This window comes from Coptis chinensis, chromosome 6 (assembly GCF_015680905.1).
Source record: "Coptis chinensis isolate HL-2020 chromosome 6, ASM1568090v1, whole genome shotgun sequence".
NCBI classification, from domain to species: Eukaryota; Viridiplantae; Streptophyta; class Magnoliopsida; order Ranunculales; family Ranunculaceae; genus Coptis; species Coptis chinensis.
In genome coordinates, this window is record NC_141461.1 from 9136225 (window position 1) to 9162925 (window position 26701).

At 34.6% G+C, this 26701-nt stretch overlaps 1 long non-coding RNA gene and 1 pseudogene across 2 annotated transcripts; one reads left to right on the forward strand and one right to left on the reverse strand.

Moving 5' to 3' along the window:
• Positions 1–15461: 15461 nt before the first annotated feature.
• LOC147491313 (zinc finger protein ZAT10 pseudogene) lies at positions 15462–16833 on the reverse strand (annotated as a pseudogene). Its single transcript, XR_015197914.1, has one exon. The product of XR_015197914.1 is annotated as a zinc finger protein ZAT10 pseudogene (transcript).
• A 1622-nt stretch (positions 16834–18455) lies between these two features.
• On the forward strand, positions 18456–19872 carry LOC147491314 (uncharacterized). The gene is made up of 2 exons (XR_015199801.1): positions 18456–18793; positions 19492–19872. It is a non-coding gene; the product is annotated as an uncharacterized LOC147491314 (long non-coding RNA).
• Positions 19873–26701: the final 6829 nt, after the last annotated feature.

A 26701-nucleotide genomic window follows, 5' to 3' on the forward strand; every position in this document is an offset into this window, starting at 1 on the left:
TATTTGATGTAACTGCATTGAACTAACCTCAAAAAATAATTAACGGAAAATCGAAAACTTGATGCAAATACAAGCATTAAACTAATCTTAAAAAGTAATTAATAGAAAATCGAAATATGGATACAACTGCATTAAATTAACCTCAAAGAATAATTAATGAGAAATCAAAATTTGGATGCAAATACATCAAACTAATATAAAAAAATAATTGTCGGGAAATCGGATATGGATGCAAATATATTGAACTAACCCTCAAATATTAAATTATCAGGAAATCGAAAACTGTATGCAACTGCATTGAACTAACCTCAAAGAAAAATTAATTATAAATTGGAAACATTATGCAAATGCGTTGAACTAATCTTAAAGAATAATTAACGGAAATCGAAACCGCCGCGAATCGCGATGAACTAATCTTAAAAATAAACTGAATGCAAATGCATTGAACTAACCTCAAGAAATAATTAACATGAAATTGGAAATGGATGCAAATTCATTGAATTAATATCAACCAATAATTAACGGAAATCGTAAACTAGATACAAATGCAACATTATCAAATAATAAACGAAGTCAAAACTGTATGCAAATGCATTAAACTAATCTGAGAATAATTAATCAGAATCAGAAATTGGATGCAAATGAATTGAGCTGACCTCAAAGAACAATTAACAGGGAATTGGAAATTTGATGCAAATGTATTGAACTAACTGCAAATAATAATTAACGAGAAATCAAAAACTAGATGTAACCGCATTGAACTAACCTAAAAAAAAACGGAATCAAAAACTAGATGCAACCGCATTGAACTAACCTAAAAAAAAAACGGGAATCAGAAATTAGATTCAACTGCATTGAACTAACCTCAAAATATAAATAACAGCAAATCAGAAACTGGATGCAAATGCATTGAACTAACCTCAAAACATAATTGGATTATATGTTGTGAGAATGTCTCGATAAGTATATCTTTGCATTTAAAATTGTGTTTATTTTATCTCTTTCCGTATGATTGGTAATTTCTTGCTATTCAAATAGCTTCAATATATATGAACTTCGTCTTATTAGGCAATCTCACAAACTTCAATCAAACTTCTATTATTAAACAACAAAATAAAATTGAATGGTTTTATCAATGTGAGTTTTTTTTAATGGAGAGTGAGGTTTTCACGTTATAAGAAATTTGGATGAGTGATCAATATAATATTAATATATAATAGTTCTCAAGATATTTGCAAATATTTTTAGAATAATTAATATAACAACACCCGTTAAGTAGATAATCTTTGCAGATTCCACATAGTGAGTCATGCATAATTTAAATAATAATTAACGGAAAATTGGGAACTAGATAATCTTTGATGATCCAACATAGTAAATCAAACATAATTTATTTTTTATGTCATGTTTGGAAGGACACTATAGATAGATCAGTAGAAGTTGGTATTATACACCACATTGGATAATTAAAAGGAAATCGAAAACTGGATTCAAATACATAACTAAGCTCAAAGAGTAATTAACTAGAAATCGAAAACTTTATGCAAATGCAATAAACTAAACTCAAAAAGTAATTAACTAGAAATCGAAAACTGGATGCAATTGCATTAAACTAACGCCAGAGAACAACTAACGGAAAATTAGAAAAATGTATGCAAATCCTTGAAAAATATTTAATGGAAATCGTAACGGTATGCAAATATATTAAACAAACCTCAAATAATAATTAATGGGAAACTAGAAACTTGATGCAAATGCATTGAACTAAACTCAAAAAATAATTAACATAAAATCAAAAACCAAATACAACTTCATTGAATAATTAGTGGGAAATCAGAAACTAAATGCAAATATGCATTGAAATAACCTCAAATAATAGTTAACGAGAAATCAGAAACCGGATTGTAATTACATCGAACTAACCTTAAAGCATAAATAATAAATTGGATGCAAATGCATTGAACTAACCTCAAGAAATAATTAACGGAAAATCAAAAATTAGATGCAAATTCATTGAACTACCTCAAACAATAATTAACTGAAAATCGGGAACTAAATGCTATTAACTGGAAATCGGGAACTAGATACAAATGCAATCTTATCAAATAATAAACGAGAAATCAGAAACTGGATGCAAATACATTAAACTAATATCACAGAATAATTAACCGGAAATCAGAAACTTGATGCAAATGCATTGAACTGACCTCAAAGAACAATTAACATGAATTGAAATTGAAAATTGGATGCAAATGTATTGAACTAACCACAAATAATAATTAATGAGAAATCGAAAACTGGATGCAACTGCATTGAACTAACCTCAAAAAATAAATAACGGGAATCGGAAATTGGATGCAACTGCATTCAACTAACCTCAAAATATAAATAACCTAAAAATCAAACCGGATGCAGATGTATTGAACTAATCCCAAAGAGTAATTAACGGGAGATTAGAACTTTGATGCAAATGCATTGAACTAATCTCAAAGACTAATTAATTAAACATAAAAAATTGGATGCAACTGTACTAAATTAACCTTAATGAATAACTAACGGGAAATTATAAAGTGGATGCAATTTCACTGAACTAACCTCAAATAATAATTAACGGGAAATAAAAAACTTGATGTAACTGTATTGAACTAACCTCAAAGAATAATTAATGAGAAATTAGAAACTGAATGCAATGTACTACATTGAACTAACCTCAAAAAATAATTAATGAAAAATCATAAACTTAATGCAAATGCATTGAACTAATAACCCTAAAACATGTTTGTATTATATGTAGAGGGAATGAATGTCTCGACAAATATAGTTTTTCATTTTAAGTAGTGTTTATCATAATTTTTTTATTTTGATTAAGAATGTCATGTTATTCAAGTAGCTTCAATATTATCTTCGTCACATTAGACATTCTCACAAAATTTCAATCAAACTTTTATTATTAAACCTAACAACAAAAAGAAGTCGATGAGTTTTATCAAGGTTTGATGCTTCATTTTTATAGAGAGTGGTGCAAGAAATTGGAATGGCTGATTAATATAATTTTCATATCTCATAGTTATACATAGTTGATAATAATTTTTACAATAATTTAATATAACGACACCCGTTCGTAGGACGGGTTTGAAAGCTAGTATATATATATACTCGAAAACTGGATGCAACTACATGTAACTAACCTCAAAGAATAATTAACATGAAATTAGATACAAATGCATTGAACTAATCCTTAGACATATTATAGACACAATAATTATGATATATTCCAATTCCTTATACATATATTATAGTTATACCCTCACTAATTTATATTTTGGAGCACTCGCAGAGTCTCCAGCTTTTTCTAAACTCTATTACTAATTATAAAAAAGTACGTATGATATAAATAGGAAAACAATCTCATCTAGAGTTTCACAAAGTCTCTAACTTTTCCTAAATACTATAACTAATTACGAAAAAACAATCACATCTAGAGTTTCACAGAGTCTCCAACTTTTCCTAAACAATATAACTAATTACAGGGAAAAAAAATATGGGACAAAAACTAAATTGCTAAAAACAATAGTTCCCCCAAAGCCATTTTCTAAAACCCTTTCGATTTGATCGCCATCCACTATGGGATTTAGACATTTATTGAGTTAAAGATTCCAAAAATCACAATTCTGGTCACAATAATTATTGACATATTCTAATTAAATTTATGAATTTATAATTTTTCAACACTATAATGTAATTTCCAATTATATCGTAATGTAATTTCCAACACAATAATATGTAATGTAATGTAATTTCCAATTATATACAGTCCCGATCTTATAAGTACGTACTTATTTTAAACGTAAGTAAAACATCACCTAGAAATGAATTAAACTCTAATATTTTGTGGGTATTACCTACGCACCATAAAAACCATCTCCAAAAATTTGAGCTCATTTGGAAACCTCTAACCTAGCTAAACATTGTTATCATCTTTAAAAGAAATCCAACGGTAAAAAATATCGAAGTTTTTTGCAATCATCTTTTTTGCTTATGTTAGAGGTTTCCAAATGATATGAAATTTTGTGGAGATGATATTTATGGTGAGTAGGTCATATCTACAAAAAATTAGGATTGAATTCATTTTTTAGGTAAAGTTTTACTTGCGTACTTATTTTAACTTAAAATAAGTATGCACTTCTAAGATCGGGACTATACAAAAAATTATAGTGGACGTTGAGCTTAAATAAATTATATACCAACCCAAAACAAATTACATGTGGAAAATTAAATTATACAAAAAATAACATCACAAAAATAAATGAAAAAAAAAAATAAAAAAAAATAAAATAAAATATATATATATATATATATATATATATATATATATATATATATATATATATATATATATATATAATATATATATATATATATATATATGAAACTAATGTCGTCAAAGAACAATTAATGAGGAACCAAAAACTGGATGCAAATGCATCAAACTAACATCAACTAATATTTAACGGAAAATCAGAAATTGGATGCAAATGCAAGCATTAAACTAATCTTAAAAAGTAATTAATAGAAAATTATAATATGGATACAATTGCATTAAACTAACATCAAATAATAATTAACATGAAATCAAAACTTGGATGCAAATACACCAAACTAACATAAAAAAATAATTGTCGGGAAATCGAAAACTGGATGCAAATGCATTGAACTAATCCTCAAATATTAAATTAACGGAAAATCAAAAAATGGATACAACACCATTAAACTAACTTCAAATAAAAATTAATTATAAATTGAAAACATGATGTGATGCAAATCGTGGAACTAATCTTTAAGAATAATTAACAAGAAATCGAAAAATCGCGATGCAACCAAGACCGAAGCTAATCTCAAAAAATAAACTGGATGCAAATGCATTAAGCTAACCTCAAGAAATAATTAACGGGAAAACGGAAACTTGATACAAATTCATTGAACTAACCTCAAACAATAATTAATGGGAAATCGGGAACTAGATGCAAATTCAACCTTATCAAATAATAAACGAGAAATAAAAAACTGGATGCAAATGTATTAAACTAATCTCACAAAATAATTAACGGAAAATCAGAAATTTGATGCAAATGCATTAAACTAATTAACCTCAAAGAATAATTAACATGCAATTGGAAATTGGTTGCAAATATATTGAACTAACCGTAAAGAATAATTAAAGTGAAATCATATACTAGACGAAAATGTATTGATCGAACTAACCTCAAAGAATAATTAACGGAAAATCAGAAACATAATACATGCAAATGCATAGAACTAACCTCATAGAATATTTAAAGGGAAATAAAGAATTGGATGCAACTGTGTTGAGCTAACCTCATAGAATAAACAAGAACTTGGAAACTATTGAACTAACCGTACCTCAAAGAATAAATAACGAGAAATCAGAAACTACATGCAAATGCATGGAACTAGCCTCAAAGAATAATTAACACGAAATTAATAATGGGATGCAACTGCATCATATCGAACTAACATCATAATATAATTAACGAGAAATCGAAAATTGGATATAACAATGTTGAACTAACCTCAAAGTATTATTGATGGGAATTCAGAAATTGGATGCAACTGCAAGAAACTAACCCCAAATAATAATTAACATGAAATCGGAAACTGGATGCAACTGCATGAAACTAACCTCAAAGAATAATTAACGGAAAATTGGGAATTGATACAAATACATTGAAATAACCTCAAAAAATAATTAACGTGAAATACAAAATTGGATGCAACTATATACATTTAACCTCAAAGAATAATTAATGGAAAATCGAAAACTGAATGCAAATGCATTGAACTAACCTCAAATAATAAATAACGGGAAATCGAAAACTATATGCAAGTGCATAAAAAACTAACCTCAAAGAATAATTAACGGGAAGTCGGAAAATGGGTGCAACTGCATGGAATTAACATCAAAGAAAAAATTAACCGAAAAAATAAAATCTAAAAATTGGATGGAATTGCATTGAATTAACCTCAAAGAATAATTAATTAAAAATTAGAAAGTGGATGCAAATGCATTGAATTAACCTCAAAACATAGTTATACATTATAGGAGTGGGAATGTCTCAACAAGTATTATTTTGCAGTTAAAATGGTGTTTATTATATCATTTTTCATATGATCGGGAATGTCTTGCTATTTAGGTAGTTTCAATATAATCCTTGCCTCATTGGTAGGGGTGTCAAAATGGACCTCAAACCCTCAGCCCGCCCGCCCCAACCCGGCCCATGGGCCGAAAAAGCCCTCAAAATGAGGCCCTTAGACATTCGTGGGTTGGGCCTATCCAGTCCTCAAGCATTTGAGGGGATGGTAAGGGCCTAGACTTTGAAACTTAAGCCCGACCCTCATTAGGCCCTCAACATTTATCACATATATATATATATATATATATATATATATATATATATATATATATATATAATAAATCTTATTACAATATATTTTATTTTATCATTAATATGCTAAAAATCACTTAAAAGAACGTTTATCTCTTAAGTTTGCCAACCTTATAATTTAATTATAATATTTTATGAAATGAATTTAGATGATCTTAATTGACTAATACAACTTTAACAAGTTTTTTTTTTAGTAGTTTGAAGGTTTAATTGTGAAGTGCATTCGATTTTATCATTTTTAACTAATGTTTCTAAATTTATTTTGTAAACCACATGTATAACATAGTATCCGGCCTTCACGTTTGACCCTCAAACCCGGCTCTTCAAGCCCTCTCGAGAGGGTTGAGGGGTGGGTAAAGGCTTCGAGATTTAAGCATTGGCCCGACCCGGCCCTCGAAGCAAATGAGGGTAAAGTTGGCCTGACCCTCAAAGCATGAGGGCTTCATTGTTCGAGGGCTGGTCCGGGCCAGCCTGGCTCAGCCCATTTGACACCATTATTTATTGGGCATTCTCACAAAAGTTTTATCAAACTTCTACATTAATTGACAAAAAAAGTCGAAGTGAGGTTCATTCTTTTTACGGAGTGTGAAATTTTTTCACACTGCAAGGAAATTTGGATGGGTGATAAATATAATATTTATATCTCATAGCTCAATATAGTTGTTAATATTTATCATAATAATTTAATATATCGACACTTGTTCGTAAAAGCAGGTTCGAAAAGCTAGTCAGTTACTCAATACTTTATATGATCCACGTCTGCATTCAACACTTACTTAATTTTTAGCATGTTACACGTTTTTTTTTTTTAATTTTGACCAGTGGTTGAACTAAATCAACTAATCATTCAACTAGTTCTGGAAAAAGTATTTAATTGTGGCACGTATAGTTTATGGCTTAGAGAAAAATCAAAACAACCAAAACTTCATTTTAATGCATTTCCAGACATATAAAACGTACTTGCTTGCTGTCAGTGCGAGTTTGTATAGCTTTCCACATGTATTGTGATGTTGCTACCACGGTCTTTAAACACAAAATCTCTCCCCATTTACATTAACTATATTAGATGTTATAATGATATATTCTCTCAATTTTACTTAATTATTTCGAAGCATACAAAATTAGGTTTTCTATTTATAGAGTTTTCAACTTTGATTGGCGGATGCATTGCCAAACGCCCATATTGCAATGTTGATTGCTACCTCTGTGGATTCATATAGTCTACTATACTGTTGATTGCTACTTTTACAGATTCTGTAATTGCAAGCACTACTTTATTAGGCTACCACACTTTTGAGATCAGAGTTGAATGATTTAGAGATCCTTGTTGGTGAAACCAAGACTACAACATAGCAAAGTACAAAACATTTTCGCTATGTTTTTTTTTTCTTTTTTTGGCAAGTTTGTAGTTATATAGATTGTTTTGTAAATTGTAAGCAGATAAAGTATAGATACTTAAGAGCATCTTTAGCAGTGACCTAGCATCAAACATAGCATCAAGAATTTGGTGTTTTTTCAACTTCAGGAGAACTACATGTTGATGAAAACACCAAAAAAAAAACCAAACACCAAATCGACCAATATTTGGTTCCAGGTTTGGTGTATCATCAAATCACTCACGCGGTTTTGCCAAAACCGCGTTTTTCCAACACCGTGGGCTTGGGAACTGATAGGCGGTTTTGTCAAAACCGCGTATGTCGTTTTGAAAATTAGAACTGTGGTGCATAGAACTTGAAAAATTATGAGTTGTGCATAAAAGTTAAGAAATTAACAATTGTGCAATTGAAGAAATTAAGAATTGTAATTCAAAATTGAAAAAATTAAAGAAATTAAAAACCTATGATTATGATTATGCAGTCCAAAATCTATGATTATGATATAATCATATAATATCCAAAATAATCCAAAACCTATCATATTACAGCAAATTTATTTAGCTCTCTTCTTATGCCCCTTACCACTCGATCCCTCTCCTCTCTCTATTTGGACGTTCTGAAGCTGCTCCTCTAAGTTCCTAATATGAGAATTATGATCTTCTCTGTCTGCACGGAAGTTAACTACTTTAGCCTGAAGTTCCTCATATCCCTCGATGTTCTTTGCGTGTACACTTGTCGCGATATCCTCATACGCTTTCGAAGTCTCGTCATAATGATACTTTGGAATTGTCGATATGTCCGAGAATATGTCTCCTCTCTTTCTTGGCAATAATGATACAGGGCACTCCTCATCCCATCAAACATAAGAACCTGGTTCTCATATATTTCTAAAACCTCAGCCTAAAAATCCAAAAAAATACAGTGTGAGTACATATTATATCTATCTAATAAAAAAGTTTGGTGTGGGGCCATAGGGCCCTATCCGGCGGCTACTATTGTATTTCACAAGTTGTGACATGGCAGATCTAAAGTCTTATAGAATATGTACAGTTTACAATGTTAATTTGAAAGAGTACTGGATCATTGTTGATTTGGTCAACAATGAATACTTTGTGGGCTGGACGTTTATCATTCGATTGGTTAGGGTTGGGTTTAATTTGTAACAGTGCCTTGGGCACGGGCTATATACTAGTATATAATGAAGAAGATAAATAAAACAATTAAACTCACCATGGTATACTGATCAATATGTGGCTCTAACTCAGAGAAGCGAGCATGAGGCACCTCAGGAATGGAAATATAAGTAGGCTCCCCATCGAGTCCCACACGGCAAACATCCGAGGATTCTTGGCGAACCACGTGGTCGGCCTGATATGCATTCAGAGGTTGTGGGTTGTAAACAGGCTGTGGCGGATGAGGAATACGTAGCTCACGTCTCATCCCTTCCAGCCCACAAACTTCGAAGTTGCTAGCCCGATCAACGGGGAGGCAACAACGGACCCATGGAACACATGGTTCCACCATCTATAATACCATCGATCGATGCCGCTCAACAACAAAAGAAGACGATTTGGCCAAGGACTACCAATGGCATGAACTTCATGAACTTGAATTCTACCCCACGACTTTGCATCACTAACAGCTAGCATGGGAGCACATGGAACTCCATAACGTCCAGTCATCTGCCTCCAACATCTGTCGCCACAATACCAAACGGCGATCCGTCGCGGCCAAAAAAACAACTCGTGGACGTGACAACACACAAGCATGTTGTACTACTGGATTGTCAAAGGCAGTAGACAAATGCCAAGGTCTCCACTCAATAGATGACAATGATCTAATATCAATCTGAGCACGAGCCATATAGATATTATTCCTAATCTGCCCTCTGTTACGAGTCAAGTGAGGCCCTGACCAACTAGCAAATCTAGGGCGAGTATCAGCAATCATGTCTATATTAAGACAAAGACATCAAAAGTACTCATAAAACCAAATCTCTAAAAGTCCTATGAATCCTGCAATCTGAGGACTTCTATTTTCGAATGTCTGTGAAATTTTATATAACGCCGATATCAATGTGGCATATACTGAGCTACCCAGGTCATAATCTCTCATAGTATGCAAATCAGATACATAAGCATAATATCTCAGTCGTACCGTAGAATGACCATTGGGAAACAAAATATGCCCAATAAAAAACATCAAAAAAGCCCTAACATACTGATCAACACCCTTACTACCCGGTAGAACAGTCAAAGCTAACTCCACTCATGTATCAGGATGCAAGAGGGGTTCCATATATGCAGTCTTAATATGAGATAGCTTAATCTCAGAAGAATCAAAAGCATCCGCACCCAAACGAGGAAAACTCATAAGTATACTATCCATATTCTCATAATTTGTATGAAAAGGTATCGGTTGGCCTATACCGATATTCAACCCATAAATCATAGTGAAGCTAGTCTAGTGGTGTGAACCCTAACTCAAGACAAGAAAAATGAAATGTATGAGTTCTACTCCACCATCTTTCTACTAAAGCTATGACCACGCCTAATCGGCCTTCTCATAATCAGTATCAATCAAAATACCTAAAGGTGTATACAAAATACTATCTCTAATATGTACAAACTCATCCAAACTCCTAATAACCTTCCACCACTCTCTAACACCAAGTAAAGCCGATCTAACTTCGGGTCAGTCAACAACATGTTGATATTAAAAAAAAAATCATTATAAGATAAATAATTAATTGGTCCAACTCAACTAATTAATATTCAAAATATTTAATCAAAACTAATTAATTACGAAGTATTAGCCCCACTTTCGACCGTGTTTTGTATCACGTGTAGAAGACACAACTTCCATATCAAGTGCTTCTCTAAGTGCAAATTGCCAATCAAAGTCGTTCATCTGATACTCCAGTACATAGGGATGTCTATCAGTCGGCGCGACATCCTCGGGTTCTTCTTCCCCATTGTTTTCTCCCCCCGTATTCTATTTCCTCGGGTTCTTCTCCCCTCATCGCCAAATGTCGCGTATGGTATGCGCCAATTATCACCGGCCGAAAGGTTCAAAAGGATCCATATCAAATTTTAAGAGTTTAGTAGGTTAGGTTTTTTTTTTTAAACGAAGGAGAGAGTTTTATAATTGTGAGAAGAGGTGAAAGTGATCGAATCGGCGGGGTTTTGCCAAAACCGCCGCGAGGCTTGGGAATGTCGGTTGGGATTTAGTGGTGCGATTTTGGCAAAAAGCTGCATTGAAATTTATATATGGTGGTTTTGGCAAAACCGCGTAGTTACTTGGTATTTTTTTGATGTTGTTCCTAAAGTTGCTTGGTGTTTTTTTGGTTTGGTGTTTTTTTGGTTGATCTGCTAAAGATGCTATGATACTTCAGTAGTCATCAGTTGATTGTATAAGTTGAGTCATAACTTTAGTGGCCAAATGACCCATCATAGATCATAGAATAAAAAGTGCATTTTCATTGTGAACGTGTGTATATACATACATAGGTAAACCATTTTCATCGTGAATGTATGTATGCTTTCTTAATTGCAACAATGTGCCTTAATTAAGATCTAACTAAATCTGAGAGCGCACCCTTGGAATGCTTCCCTTGATCACAAATTCCAATAAGAAGTCATGCTGGTTTTGACGAATGCATTTAACAATTCAAGTGCAATTACTGACAACTAGCTTCCTGACACGTGGCTACGCCACGTGAGCGGGTAGTTTTTTGGGCAGTGGCAGTTCCGTAATTGTTTGCAAATAAGGAGGGTAATGTCTCAATTCCAAAAAGAGGAGTCCACGTGTCAGTTTTTTAGGCAGTGGCAATATTGCAAATATTTGCAAAACTGAGGATAATGTGCTAAATCGAGAGGGAAACGTCTAAATTTTACCAGTCAAATACCGGTCTTACCCTCTCATAACATATCTTATTACGAATTTTACCTTTTAATAATAATTGTAATAACAAAACTTGTTCAGGGGTATAACCGGAAAGAGGCACTATTCACCGAACCAAACTCTTTAAAGTAGTTAGATGAGTGTACATCTATTACAATCTTTTATTGTTTTTCTTTCCTTTTTCTTGGATGTTTGAGCTAATTTATATCAGTGATTCATCATTAGGAGCCACCCTTATGTTTTATGGGTTTACATTCTCTATTTGAAAAGACCATGTCACCAGTGATAACATATATCGAAAAATCAAATGTAATTTCAAATTATCAAGAATTTACCACCTTTCCCATCTCTTCTTGTCATGAAAATATCAGTTGATGATTCATCATCAATCAATTAGAAAATCAAGACTCCAAAAAGTATCATACCATCTTTCCACTTTTCTAGACCTCTCCCATGAGTGGGCTTGGCCATCATACCATCACGAACTGGTACGAGGCTTTCGTGATTTGGATTTTGAAGCCTTGGCCTTATATGATACCCATGGGCCGGATGTTTGGTTTGAACGAATTTAGCTCGAGTGATTTAGAGACACCCAAGACGCCAAGGTTTGCTCAGCAAAGAATCAAAGACTCTACAACGAACGACGCATATTAGGACAAATTACATCACTGAAACTAGCTTAAACTGAAGAACTGAAGCACTGGCTTGTGGATTTAGATTGTCTTTAGAAGGTGATCTTACAACTAACCAAAATCTTGTTAGAGATTATATACAAGTATACAACTTCGATGGAGAGTTCGCTATAATATCTGAACAACCATTTTGTAGTATGGGGCATCTATAAAATTTAGAAAGCAAATAAGCAGTAGTGCAGTACCACACCCAAAACCCCTAAACCCCATTTCTAATGGAAACAAGTAGAGGCTAATTTGTAATGTCGATCATCACCTGATCATTATATTCGAGTTTTATCCAGAGTTCAAGACAGCTAAACTGGAGCGTTTTTTTAGTCGCCTCTTTCGTTCCTTTTTTGTTAATCCTTTTACTCGCTAGAATTTGTCCTCATAATGTTCCTGGAAATGTGAATTACAGTTAACCTTGTGTAATTGTGTCTGGTTCAACAAATCTAATTTTCTAAATCGCGAAGTCAGTACCAAAAGAGGGATGGAGGCAAAAAGGTACACAATTCTCTCAACTCGTTCCCCCTAGCTCTATCCCTCTCTCTCAATTTATCTAAAAAGTTAAATTCGTTGAACCAGACACAGACAAAACATTTCTATACACGTTAGGCAGAGTTTGTGTTATTTGAGCATACGAGAAAATGAGAAATACACAAATGATGGTGACACTTGCACCATTACTTAAGGCTGCTGTGCACCTGTATGTGATATCATTTTTCACCTTTATACAAAAAAGTTTTCTGCCGACTGACTAACTAAAACTTGGTGATTAAGTCAATGAGAAGGCACCTCCCTGTTCCATGGCCCATAACCAATTGACCATGGTAAAGGAAGTCATTTGCAACCACCGCGTACTTTGATGGAATGACTCCTTCCTAAATTTGCAGCCGTTTGAATGAAGAAACTTCAACCAGCTGATATATTGTTGATTAACATCAAAGACTCAATTATGAGTTGGGGAACCATGTGTTTAATGTGAATTATAAGGAACATCGAACCTAGAGGTTAATGTGTTCGATCTGTGATGCCGTTCTACTTTGCAAGTTGCAATTGGCAATTGGAATTGACTTTAAAAGATAATAGAGCTTCCAAAGAATAGGTTATACTGTTATAGTATACCCAAATGTACATAAAGTATTCACTTGATAATTAAGTTAATCCACCTAGTTTACTTTCATCACAAGTTTCTCCAACCATATTCTCTCTCTCTCTCAAGGTTTTAATCTTCAAATAAATTACCCTTTTTGTGTTTTTACCATGTGATTGTGTGCTAATTTTTGTGGAATGTACCATGCAAATCTTCTAAAAGTAGGTCATTTATGTATAATTAGGAATTTTAGGATGATCAAAAGTTAGAAATTAAACTGTCTTCAGACAAGAAAACTAAAAATCAAAAACAGACAATGAAACAATGATTATGAACCGACATAAAGCTATGTTTTGAACCGTTATTCACAAAATTTTGTCATAGAACGAGATATTTAACTGCTATGCACTGTGAATTTTTCTCATAAATATCGAAAGGGGAAAGGAGAACAATATTGTGGAAAATAATTTGTGCACATAATACTGATATACTGGGACATGCGATGCATTGCAGCTCATGTGATCAGGGCTGGTAATGGGTTGGATTGGTTCGGATATATGAAAATTCAAAACCACTTTTTAACCATCTTGATCGACTAGACCGAATGAATATTTGAGTTAGAGAACCAAAACTGAACCGAAAACCTTTTTTTTTGATTCCAAATCCAATCCGAATTAATAACCACAATTTGAATCCGTGGACCGGATCTTTTGTAATTGAATCCCAATTTCCGTTATATAAATATTAGGAAGATGAGCCAATTAGGATCTCCCAATACAATAAATAAATAAATAACGATCAACCCAATTTTTATTTTTATTTTGGATGGGATGAGACCCTAATTTCTTATCTCGAGGGCGGGGGGATCTGATTGGCTCATCTAGGGGATACTCGTTAATCCTAAATATTATTATAGTTTTTTTTTGCTAAATATAAACTAGATACATAAATTCAAAAGGCATAACATATTTGATTAAAGAAGAAAAGTTTCAATACTTAATAAAAAGCCATTACGATAACTTATAACATAACGTTGAGTGTTACATAAAGAGTTTGGTTCTGATTTTCAAGACCCATAACTGGTCCAAAATACTAATAGTCTATACCAAACCCGTTTTTATTGGTTCAGACCGGATCGGATATTGATTCTTACCGACCCATTGGCAGCCCAAAATGGGATTGCCACTTTGAGACTAATCAATTAATTTTGGCAGTAAACCACCTAACAAAGAGAGAACAAACATAGCAGAATAGATAAACATGAACGCCAACAACTAAGAGAAGACATGATCCACTTGTCTTGCATAACTTTGATGATAACACAAAAACAAGAGTGCAGGACCAAAATTGTTCTTACTTATCTTCCCCACTCAACACTGTTCCATGCCTCATCTTCCCATTACTTAACCAAATTCCGTTCCAAGTTACATCACACTCCCCCTCCTCTACCTTCCACGTGGCACATTAAACACTATCTAGCAATTACTTGCACTACTCCATGGACTGATGGTGAACATGCAGATCCAACTTAACTCTGGTACTAAAGCTCAAAATCTCAATGCACACTCCTTAAATGTTGGCATACATACATATATGTGACGTCATTCGTATCAGCAGTTCATAAAGCTTAAATTCGACGAAATTTCAAAAGTTAAAATGCCAACATTGGCATTTTGGACACTGCTTTAAAAATCAACTTAAGTCTTGAAAGTTTGCGACATTTTGCATCATATGCAGTTATGCACTATGATTGGTACCAAAAAGAATCATGCGCCGCATGAGGAGTTCAGTTACAGCCGTACACTAACATGCACAAAGTGATGCAATTAAACACACCTCTTGCACTCGGCTGCACGTCTATGATAAATTAATCTAACAAAAAAAAAAATTTGAGATTGCGAAATTAAATTTAGATCCATGAATATTAGAGTAAAGTAGTAGACAGAGTGGATATCAAAAAATAACAAATTCAATGAATTCAATTTCAATTAAAAAAAAAGAGACAGTTCACAAATCATAAAGAATCAACTGTTCTCTATACACTAAAAACTAAAACTCTAAAAACTGTAGAAAAAACAATATTGAAAAACAATATCTAAGCTGGAATCAAGAAACGAGGCTTCTTCAGCGGCAAAGGACTTTCAACTTCTTGATCAAGAACAGTACCAAAACCAGGCCAAAACTCATTCAAAGACGGCAAGTTCAAGTCAAATCCACGGTGATTTTGACTTTGACTATGTGTACTCGAACCAATTCCTTCAGATGAACTCACGGTAACACCACCATTAACATTTGTAGTAGTACTATTATTTGCACCACCATCATAGTGGCACCGTTTATGCCCACCTAAAAAGCTTGACCAGATGGAAAACTTCTATGACAAATTGAACACTCATGGCCCCTACCACTATGTTGATTCTGATTAACTGTGCTAATTGCTCCACTAGTTGTAGTTGTTGATGCACCTGAATTTGACACTGAAACTGATACCCCTTGATGATCCTCTGATCCCGGTGTAGTTGGCTTACGATGACTCGCTTTATGTCCACCAAGAGCTTGATAAGAAGAAAACCCTTTGTTACAAACCTTGCACTTGAAGTCAAGATTCTTCATTGAAGGCAGTGATGGCGTTGTTGGGTTCTTCATATCAGTTGGGGCTGTGGTGCCTCGTGCAAGCATGATTAAGCAAATAGCTAAATATTCTTCTTCAGTTGTTGTTGATGGTGGTGGTGGTGACGATGAACTTTCTTGACGACTACGTTTTGAGCGTTTTCTTTTCACTACTGAATGAAAGGAGTCTGTGTCTGGTTCATGTAGAGTTGGGGTGTTGTGTAAAGCTTCGAGTGCCATTAGATTGAACTGAGAAACAAAACAGACGGCTGAGATTGTATGAAGGTATGAGAGTTTGTTGAGTGTTGTGAGAGTGAGGAGAGTGGAGAATAAGGTGTTTATATAAGGGGAGGTGTGAGTGTGAAGAGAAGAGAGAGGGAAGTTGCGTGAGGCGTGAGGACTAAAAAAAAGTGGAAAAGAGTGGTGTGTGTACGGTTAAATGTAGTGGTGATGTTGTACACTCTGTCTCAAGTAACAGATAACAGCTCATTTTCTTTGTGTGTTCACTGTGCATCTGGCATCTTCTAGGGTACACTGGTGAGAATGGTAACTTGGTCATCAAGTTACTGATTTAGGTTTCGGACTGCAATAGGTCGGTTAAGGATTCTGTAGTACCTTTTCACTATTTTGAGTAGTTCACTGACCTGTAATAAATCTGGGAAATTCTTTTATTTGTCTGTTTCTATCTGTTTTCCAAATAAAAGCATCACTTTTTTTTTACCTTGGATGAGTTAATTTAGTTAATGGTATCAAATTGTAACATGCATCTAGTGTCTGTCCTGAAATTGGTTAACTAGTAAACACCCGGGAGTACAGGATCTTCTGATGGCAGTTCACCGCGAGTACTAAATATGGTTGAGTTGGTGACTAGGTGGGGTTGAAGTCGGTCAAGGAAAACAAATAGTGGGAGAGGAGAGGGTGACTGAAGTATTATTAGAGTGTGAGAAGAACCCAAAGAATTCGTCAAAAGTCAAAGCAAACGCGGTCTCTACTATAAAGCCTTCAGTCCCACGCATGTACCCACCCACGTCTCACGTTACGAGAGCCTTGCTGGTGTGACGAAAGCCAGCCCATTTTTATTCATGAGACAGGTGGAGCACTTTCCTAGTATCTTAAACACTTGATTTGGGCCCATAGATAGTGGCAACAAATAGGATACATCACTCTTTAAAGACATCACATTAACTCATCGTTGAAGCTAATTTTGTTTAAACAGTTAATTGCTAAACTAATTTTGACAAGAAGTATGCTTTTAAATCTATCTCACTCCAAAGTCATGGTATAGAGCGATTTTGAAATACACTCAAAGGCTCAAAGCACATATGTGGAGCGTTTGATATCTGACGGGTCGTGGACACACTACAATCTAGATTTTAAGTGAACTTTTAAAACATGTATGTCAGATATCTAACATGCACTCCACATTGGTAATCTTTTGAAATCACCATTCTTAGATATAACCTTTCATTTGGAGATTATTAGTTATATTACGCTGTAAAAGAGATGTTTGCAAACTATTACGTACCACTAGTCCATTACTTGTACATACTTAAAATGTGTATTATACATTTATACCTTACAATATAGCTAGATACCAAAAATACATACTGGAGAACTATGCTTAGTTTACTAGGCTATGGTCTTGACCCTTTCTAACAATTAGCTAGTCTTTAATCCATAGAACGCCATAGTCCATACAGACCATGTTAAAATTAAATTAATCCCATTGCTTCTGAGTCGGCGAGTTTGGTGGATAATCACCATTTAGTTGGTCTAGCATTAAATGTCATTTTAATAAGTTTAATCTGCTTATCATAAAAGTCAATCAAATTAGCCTAGGAAAGTTTGAGAATTACCTAGAAAGAAACCTTTTTTTCGACCTCGTGTGTAATTTTAATTCTTGTTTCTACTTTGGTTGGCTATCTAGAAAAAAAACATAGAACAGTCACATGAAGAATCAGATTCTAGTACACGGCGTTTCGGATAAAGGGTAAAACATAAAAACAAACACACCTAATTAGATGGCAGAACTATTATTCTGTAGGAACTTTCTAGATAATAACCATTTGACTGCTAAGATTGTCCGAAAAACGGAGATTAGATAAGTTTAGTCAATTGAGACTACTGGACCGGCTTCGCCCATATAAAATCTTGTGGGGGAGTATTACTACTCCGTGAATAGTGAGCACACTTGTTGTTGTTGTCGTCTCCATGGACGCGTAACTGACCAGTCTAAGGCCCGCAACTTTCTCCATTTGCCACATGGCGTTACTTCTAGAACTTGCATAAATATCGTGCAAGCAACTTATAATAAGAAGGGATCGACTTGTTGATTATGCTTGACTAATTTGCTATGGTTTTTCCTGCTACGGTACTCAAGTACGTCACCTCAATATTTGGTACCGATGGGCCAAATCTTAGGACCCAATCCTAAGCCCAAAAGTAAGTTCACGCTGCAATACCCACAAGGCCGAAGAGAATCATGTTATACGTAGGGCCCAATCCCATGTTTGTTATTTGCCGACATAGTTTGTAATTTACCAACGGATAAGTCATGAACGTTTCGGCAATATATAGAGAAATATCCGAGAGGTGAGTGACGAGATTTTGAACTTTGGTTGCTGCATTTGCTACTGGGTTAACTTTTGGCGGGGAGACAAAAAGTTAAAAAAGGTATGTAATTTTATATCCATGGTTATAATATGAGAAGCAGAGTGATTTTTAGCTCCCTGCGTTGGTTCCACTTCCAAGCCCTCCAAGAGAATTTTGAGCCATACACGTCTCATCTTTTCCACAAAAATAGAGAAGTTACAACCGTCACACAATCTTCAAAATTCTCAATTTTACTAGTTTGTCTCTCATAAAAGTAAAAAAAGAAATAGAAAAAATGTAAAATGGAATAAACCAACAAGTGTGTGTATTTCTTCTTCATTTTCTTCCCGCAAAAACATGTTAATAACAATAATATGATTTTTTTGTTAGTTTGTTCTTAATGCATCCATTGTGTTTTTCATATTTTGATTCCTATTTTTTGTTTTGTTTATGTTTTCTTTTTATTTCCTTTCTAGTTATAACTGAGAGACAAACTAGTAAAATTGGGAATTTTGAGGATTTTGTGCGAGGTATAACTACCCTATTTTTGTGGAAAAAATGAGATATATGGCTGATAATTCCCTCGAAGCACTTGGAGGAAGCAACGCGAGCAAAAATCACTCATAATATGATATGTAATGATCAATATTCTCTACTACAAGCAGTAATAGTACACCAATGGAATTAATTCACTCTTGGTCATTTGGAAGGTGGATTTGTATATGATTATTTTGTTGGCACCTAAGTTATACATGTATGCTACACAATCATAAATGCAGGCATCTTTTGCAAGATCAAGAACGATACGTGAAGAGCATGAACATTATACGCCTGATGAGGTGTTGGGATGGGCAATAGCGAACTCACAAAAACCTTACTGTGAAGAGAGAGCGAGAGGAATTAGGGCATAGAGAAACATGAAATGATGGAGAAAAAGAATACAGTTAGTGTTAGTGTTGTCATAGTACAAAATATCCCGATATATCGCGATATTTGGAGATATCTATCCAGATTTCAGAGAAAGATATATAAATATCACGATATGTTCATAGACATATACGACTGCAAATATCAGTGATATTTTGACGATATTTGCGATATTTTGACGATATTTAGAGATATTTGGCAATATTTTGTGTATATAATAATTTTATTTAATATTTACCATTATATTTCAAATAAATATAAATAATGTATCATAATATATAAAAAAATATCTACAATATCCACGATATTTATCGATATTTTGGATATATCCATGATATTTGTATGTGAAACAATGTCAAATATCCCCAAAGAGAGGGATATATCCACGATATATATTTAGAAATTGAATATCGATAAATACCCATATCCTGATATTTTGTACTGTGAGTGTTGTTGCTAATGCTGATGAGACTATAATGTCACCTCATTCGTTATGTGATGATTTGATAGCTGAGATAGTGATTTCTACTACAAAAATGCACATAGATAGCATTTATTCAATAGCACTTATAAAAAAACGCTATGAAATTTTTGGAGATAGCGTTTGCTAATTTAGTGCAATGAGTCTTTCTAGCTGGGACAACTTACAATTGCGTTTAACGGAAAAAGAGCTATAAAATTGATTGCATTTTTGGACATTTGCTATTGCAGGCAGGTCAATATTTGACTTCAACGCACCCAATTTTAGCTGCTCAAAGGAAAATCCCAAATTCAAGCCCGCGGTCTTTTTTTTTTCTAATTTCCCTCTTTCCAAATTTAATAAAACACCCACAGAGAAAACCGCCACCACCACTCTATTTCCCAAATTCAAACCCTATTTCCACCACCTCCAATCACTTCACCACCACGTCCAAAACCGTGCGATCACCTCCAATCATCCCACCACCATATCTACCATCACCGACCCATCAAAAATCTTTCCTCTCCTTATTTTTAACAAGAAAAGTAAATTCTTTTGAATTTTTCGAAGGTTCTTTGAATGTTTTGCAGTGAAGGCATCACCTTTTATGGGTTTTAATCATATTCTGCAAGTAAGTTATCTTCTTCTTCTTCTTGTTTTTGGTTGTGGAGTAAATTTGTTGGAACCCATGCAGCACCGTAAATGGGAACACCATATTTCTGAGTAGATAATTGAGACATACTCAAAATTGAGATTCAAATCTCTGAAGAGGCAGAACCTTATGTGGTTTTTGCTTCTTTGTCTGCAAAGCTAAAACTTGAAAACGAGTCAAAATTGGGCAACCAATTTTTGGGCCAGTTTCACTCATACTTTGGGTTAGGCCTTGAAGTGTGTTGCCTAGGCCTTAAGCCTAATTTAGTGTTTAGCCCTCGTGAGCTCATGGCCTCATTCTGATGCATTTGTGCTCATTCAGTCAAATTGAAATTGTTGATCATAGACGATTTACGGTTCAGTAATTTTTCTTGTGCGATTATATGTTTAAGTGGACATTTACGTGAAGTTTTAAACAACTTTGTAAAAGATGAAAAATAAGTAGTGGCATATGGAACCAAATTAGGTTGTCTCTAGATGATTTTTGATCAATGAACAGTCATTGAGTTTCTGTCATATATAAATTAGGATAAGAAGTTACTCTCTATGAGGTTCATTGAAATCTCAAAGAGTCAAAGAAAGAGAATGCATTCACTAGAATCTAAACGTCCAAACCAGTTCTTGATAAAACATAAAATGAATAGTTTACCTACGAAATGAATGATGAAACTCAAAACGTAAGTAAACTAAAACTTTCTTATGTGCCTATGTTTATCAAAGATTCTACTCTCAATCCTATGAGATATAGTGGAGTAGAGTGATTCGTCCCACTCCTAGTCCTTCCGCATGTTGTGTTCTCTACGTATAAGTATTCTTACTCTAAAGTCTAATGAGAGATTTACGAAGTGGCAACTAGACTACGATGCAACTACCCACAAGATGCAATTAGTCGATTATCAGAACAACTATGGGAATGCTACGTTGATTCGATGATAAGGAGTTAGAGAGGGATTGATTCCACCTTAACTCAACTTAATCCTATTAACGGCGAATAATCGAAATCCGACTTGAAGCTGCCTTCGAACAATTGGTTCTTCCTAATCCCTAATTACACATGGCATTCCTACCAATTCATAACTAGCATGTGAGCGGTTAAACCCATTCTCATGGTGAACTAATCGTTTCTAGAGTGGAAGGAAATTACGACGACTTCTAACGATAATCGAATCAAGCTTTCATCAAGGCTTCTCAACCCCCTCTAATGGAGGTTTAGCCGAGAATCATTCGCTAATCATTTCGATTAAATTAAAACTAAACATAATATAAAGAATTGAAATTTACTAATCTAAATTAAACAATAATTAAAATCTAATTAATAACTAAGAATTGAATAACAAGTAATAAATGAAATCAAATCTAACACAAATGTAAATGACAAGAATAGAAATTAACAAACTAGCTATTTTATTAATCAAACTAATTAAGAGTAATGATTCTAAGAGTTTAATCTAAAACAAGAATTGAATATAAACTAAACTCAATTTAATTAAATAAAAACTAGATCTATTGTTTTAGGTCTAAAACTAGCTACCTTAACTATCTACCCTATCTACCATTAACAAAGAGCTAAGCTTTGGTTTTTATACTTTCAAATCCAAAAATCGTGCATGGGCTTGCAGCCACGTTTTGGGCCAGAGAATCAGGCCCAAAACCCGGTCTTTCAAATTCAAAAAGGCCTCTTCAGCTGCAGTTGGCTTCAATAGACTTTTCGTCCACTTTTGCTCCTCTGATTGGATCAAGGCTTAGACCATTGGAAAGCTCTTTCCGAGCCGGTCGTTTTGACATATGGTAGGCCCCATTCCAAGGTCTGAGTCCAAAGATATGGCCTTCGGAAGTTCTGCTAACTTTGTGTGCTGTTTCTGCCCGCGTCGACTTTTCAGCTTTTGACCGGCCTTTAGAAAGGCTTTGTCTTCTTGAATCTTGGCCTTTAATCACGGAACTCCTTAGTAACCGACCTTTGCTTCTTTATCTCGCTAAAGTGGCACATTTACGTACATAATGGACTTTGAAGCCCGAAATGCATAAAAACACGTGTCGGTGTTAACTCTTAATTATTACTCACATAATTGGTCTAAAAGTATGTCTATTACGGGGTTAAAACTACAGTTTTGGGCTCTTATCAAACCACCCCAAACAGCATTTTGCTTGTCCTCAAGCAAAGATGAGAAATTAGAATAAGTGACAAAAATGGAGTTCTAACTACTCGTTTATTTGAGTCGCGATCGTGATTGACCATATGCAACAAGGCGCTTAAACCACTAGGAATTCCCTAGTGGACGAGTTATAGCCTCGTGAGAGTTTTCCAGTGAAGGTACTCACAAACTTCATCTATACTACAACGACTAAGAAATAAAACTATTGTTTCCTTATTCATGCCCTAAATTAACTATACCTCTCACTAGCAATGCATATAGAGTAATCAAGTCGAAACCTAAGCTAATATATACATAATAATCAATCATCTACCATAAACATATATACAATGAGTAATACTATGAAATGCCTAGCAGGTTCGTTTCTGAAACTCGGAATAGCGTCATTAAGTAGGTTCTCACAATAATAGTCAAGATACAACACTCGATTTTTCCACTCAAGTTAAATTTACTCCGATTAATGCGGTGGGCACACTTTACCTTACAATCTCAATGACAACAAGGAAGCCAGAGTCGATCAAACACATCTGCCACTTACTATCACACTAACATATTCCTAATTGAGCTAGAGGTCTTTATTAGGTGTTGCGGGGATTAAGAGATGGTTTAAGAAGGAAAGAAATGGATATTCAAAAAGGACAAGTCTGAGATAATAGAGTTTTATATTATGTAACTTAGAGAAAACCTTGTTATTTTCTTTTGCTTCTATACTTTGTTTCCATCCTTAGCCATATTTTTTTTCTTTTTCTTTTCTTTGGCTTTTGACTCCCTTTTATTCTTTGGAGTTTTTATTTTATTTCTATTTTTATTTTTCTTTTCTTTGGATGGAAAATTCTTTTCTTTATTTTCTGAAGCAATTAACTAACTTTTGTTTACACAGGTTTTTTTCTTCTTCTTTCTTCCTCATTCTATTCTCAGACGTATTTAAATTGGGTAGGTTGAATTTTTTAGTTTGTTTTGTTTTGTAACAGGGTAAAGGAATTGTGGTTTATGGAAGGCTAAAGAAAGGCTCAGAGGGGCTTAACTAGCGGAAAATAATTCATAGGTTTGAATTTCGGCTATATCGATCCAAAGGGGCCTAAATTCTCGCTTAGGATATTGCATAGTGATCAAGCAAGTGGGACGTGTGATTTCTCTATCGGATTTTACTTCTTCCTTGTGTCATTTCTTAAATGTTTTCGGGCTCATATAAGGCTTTAGGCTATATTCTCACAGGATTTGTAGAATAAGTACTCTAGCCTAGATTTTAAACTTTATGCTAACAATCATAGATACTCATGTAATATATTTATAGATAGATGCAAAGATTATTACCTACATATTAACCTAAGTTTCTAACAATTATTCTCGATGCAAAAGCTCATTGAGACTTCTAGATTGTTAAGAGCATAGAGAAAGAAAACAATACCACTATTCCTAAGTGTATAACATAACTTATTTATTTATATTTTGAAATTTTGAAATTTTAACTAGAAAACAAATGCATATTATACATATCTATATCCTAACGGATGCCTTAATTACACGCGTGTTTCTATGCCCCAAACAAGAAGCATGATTTGTCCTCAAAGTATTGTAAATAAAGAGGGTAGGAAAAATACCATTGAAATGTGTGAAATTCAGGGAACATCTGCAAAATAAAGTTAGAACGCGTACTAAAATAGGAAATAAAAGCGTATAACTCTATAATGAAGTTCTACCCATTATGGGGTTAACAAGAATGAAATTGCTTGGGACATAAGCAGACACTAACTAGAATGAAAACTTACCTTATCTCCCACATTACTCATCCTCTTCTTCCATAAAGAAGTGAGGTTCCTTTGGGTCCTGCCATGCCATGATAATTTGCCAGGCTTCCCGCCATTTATCATCTATTATTGCTAACGTATTAAGTGCTACTTGGTCTGACGGGGTGTAGGGTGCAACCTGATGAGGTTGTATCCTCCACCCTTTCCAAGTCATTGCACGGAAAGATTGAATAATACTATTGGTGGGTCGTACAGTGTCGACCGTAATCCAATCCGTGAAACGTGTACAAAAAACAGGAAAGAAACATAGCATAATACGGGAAACTAGAACATGCATAAGAAGGAACTTATGCCTCATGCTATGGGATCGAGCTAAACTAGACATCAAGGTTCGGGGAAGGTCATGACACATACATCCCGTGGCTAAAGCAAGGAAGACGCTGCAAGTGGCATCATTCACGTAAGAAAAAAACGCCATTCTCCTAAAATGTTTAGCATGATCCAAAACATAACAGTTCCTATGTTCATGGACCGGGCTACCAAAGGCGACGTTATATTCCCCTTGATCCTCGATACGGAAAATGCCTGCCCCATAGGACTCATGCAAAACTCATAAGTGTAGACGTACATATTATCTACCCAATAGCACCATGGGTCTTGTATTTCAAATGGGCATAGCAAGTCCAAGAACAAATGCTAGCAAGAACACGGTAATTTCCATTGGTTCATTATCAATGTTGATGGAGAACACTTGTTCTCCATCCGGTCTTTCAAAGAAAATGCAGTTATCGAAAAATAAGATGCTAGTGTTGGAGAATAAAGTGCATCAGGTCTTACCATAAGCGGCTCCCAGCCTAACGTATGTGATAAACAAAACCAAGCACCATAAGTAGTGCTTTGGAACAAATCCTCGAAAAGACTGTTCGGTATCAATGTTGGAGATGTCATCTCAAAATTATGCTCGGAATAGCTGCGAAATGATCCGAAACTACCCCGAGAAAACTGGAATTTTTGGTCCACGGAAGTCGGGCGCCGAGTCGCTCTCTTAGTAAGCCGAGTCGCTCAAGATTTGGAATTCAGTGTTTGGCTGGTCGCGCTTCACCTTTTGCGCGAAAAGGCCTCGACAAAAATCTGAAAAAAAATTGCAGAGATCGAGTGCGCTCCTCTAGGGCGCGAGTGCGCTCGGAGTTGTTGAAACTCGGAAAATGAGACGAAACGTGGGAATCGTGGGAGTGAAAGGTGATGGAGGTTAGGTGTAGTGTGAGTTATGAGTGTAGAATGTAGGAAGTTTATATAGGTTTTAAGTTGCTAAAACGGATCGGGAAGTTGCCAAAAGGTTTTTACGGTAGTTTCCGAAAATACCAAAATTTCCAAACCCGAAAACGGAAACAACTCATTTTCTTGATTCTAAAACAAACCTAGTATCTTTTAGGTTGAATTTATGATAGAATCTACCTATTTAATCGAGATTTCATCCTACAATGATACTTATTCATAGATATGCCTAAACGGCCATATTTTCACCTTGACTCATAATAAATTCTAAGACGAGGGTCATATAAAAATAATGTTGGAATAGATAAAACCACCCCCAAACAATTTGGGAAGGTGGGATCAATAGTAAACAACCACGCATAATGAAAATAACCGCATTATATTAAAATTTTCATTCGAAGTACATTTCACTACAAAATTCAAATTACGGAAATAAAACTTACATTAAAATAAATGGCAATAATGAAACTACAAATAGAAATAGAAATATCAAACGATACTATCCCTAACAACTCCGATCTTTGGTGGCGGAGAGGGCACACCTTCGAGAGATGGCTCCCCGAGCTCGATGGGCCAGCACCATTCGTCTTTCGGCGACGACGCTCGTGCCTCGATGGTGTGTCCTCAGAAGGAGAATCCCCGTGAGGTGGGAATCGTGCAAGCATGTCGGTCCGGAACTGGTGCTGAGCTTCTAGCTCGGCCCTCATCTGTTCCCACCTCTCATCCTCTCTCTGGGTACGGATCTCGAAGTTATGATGGATAGTTGCTGTCGAGT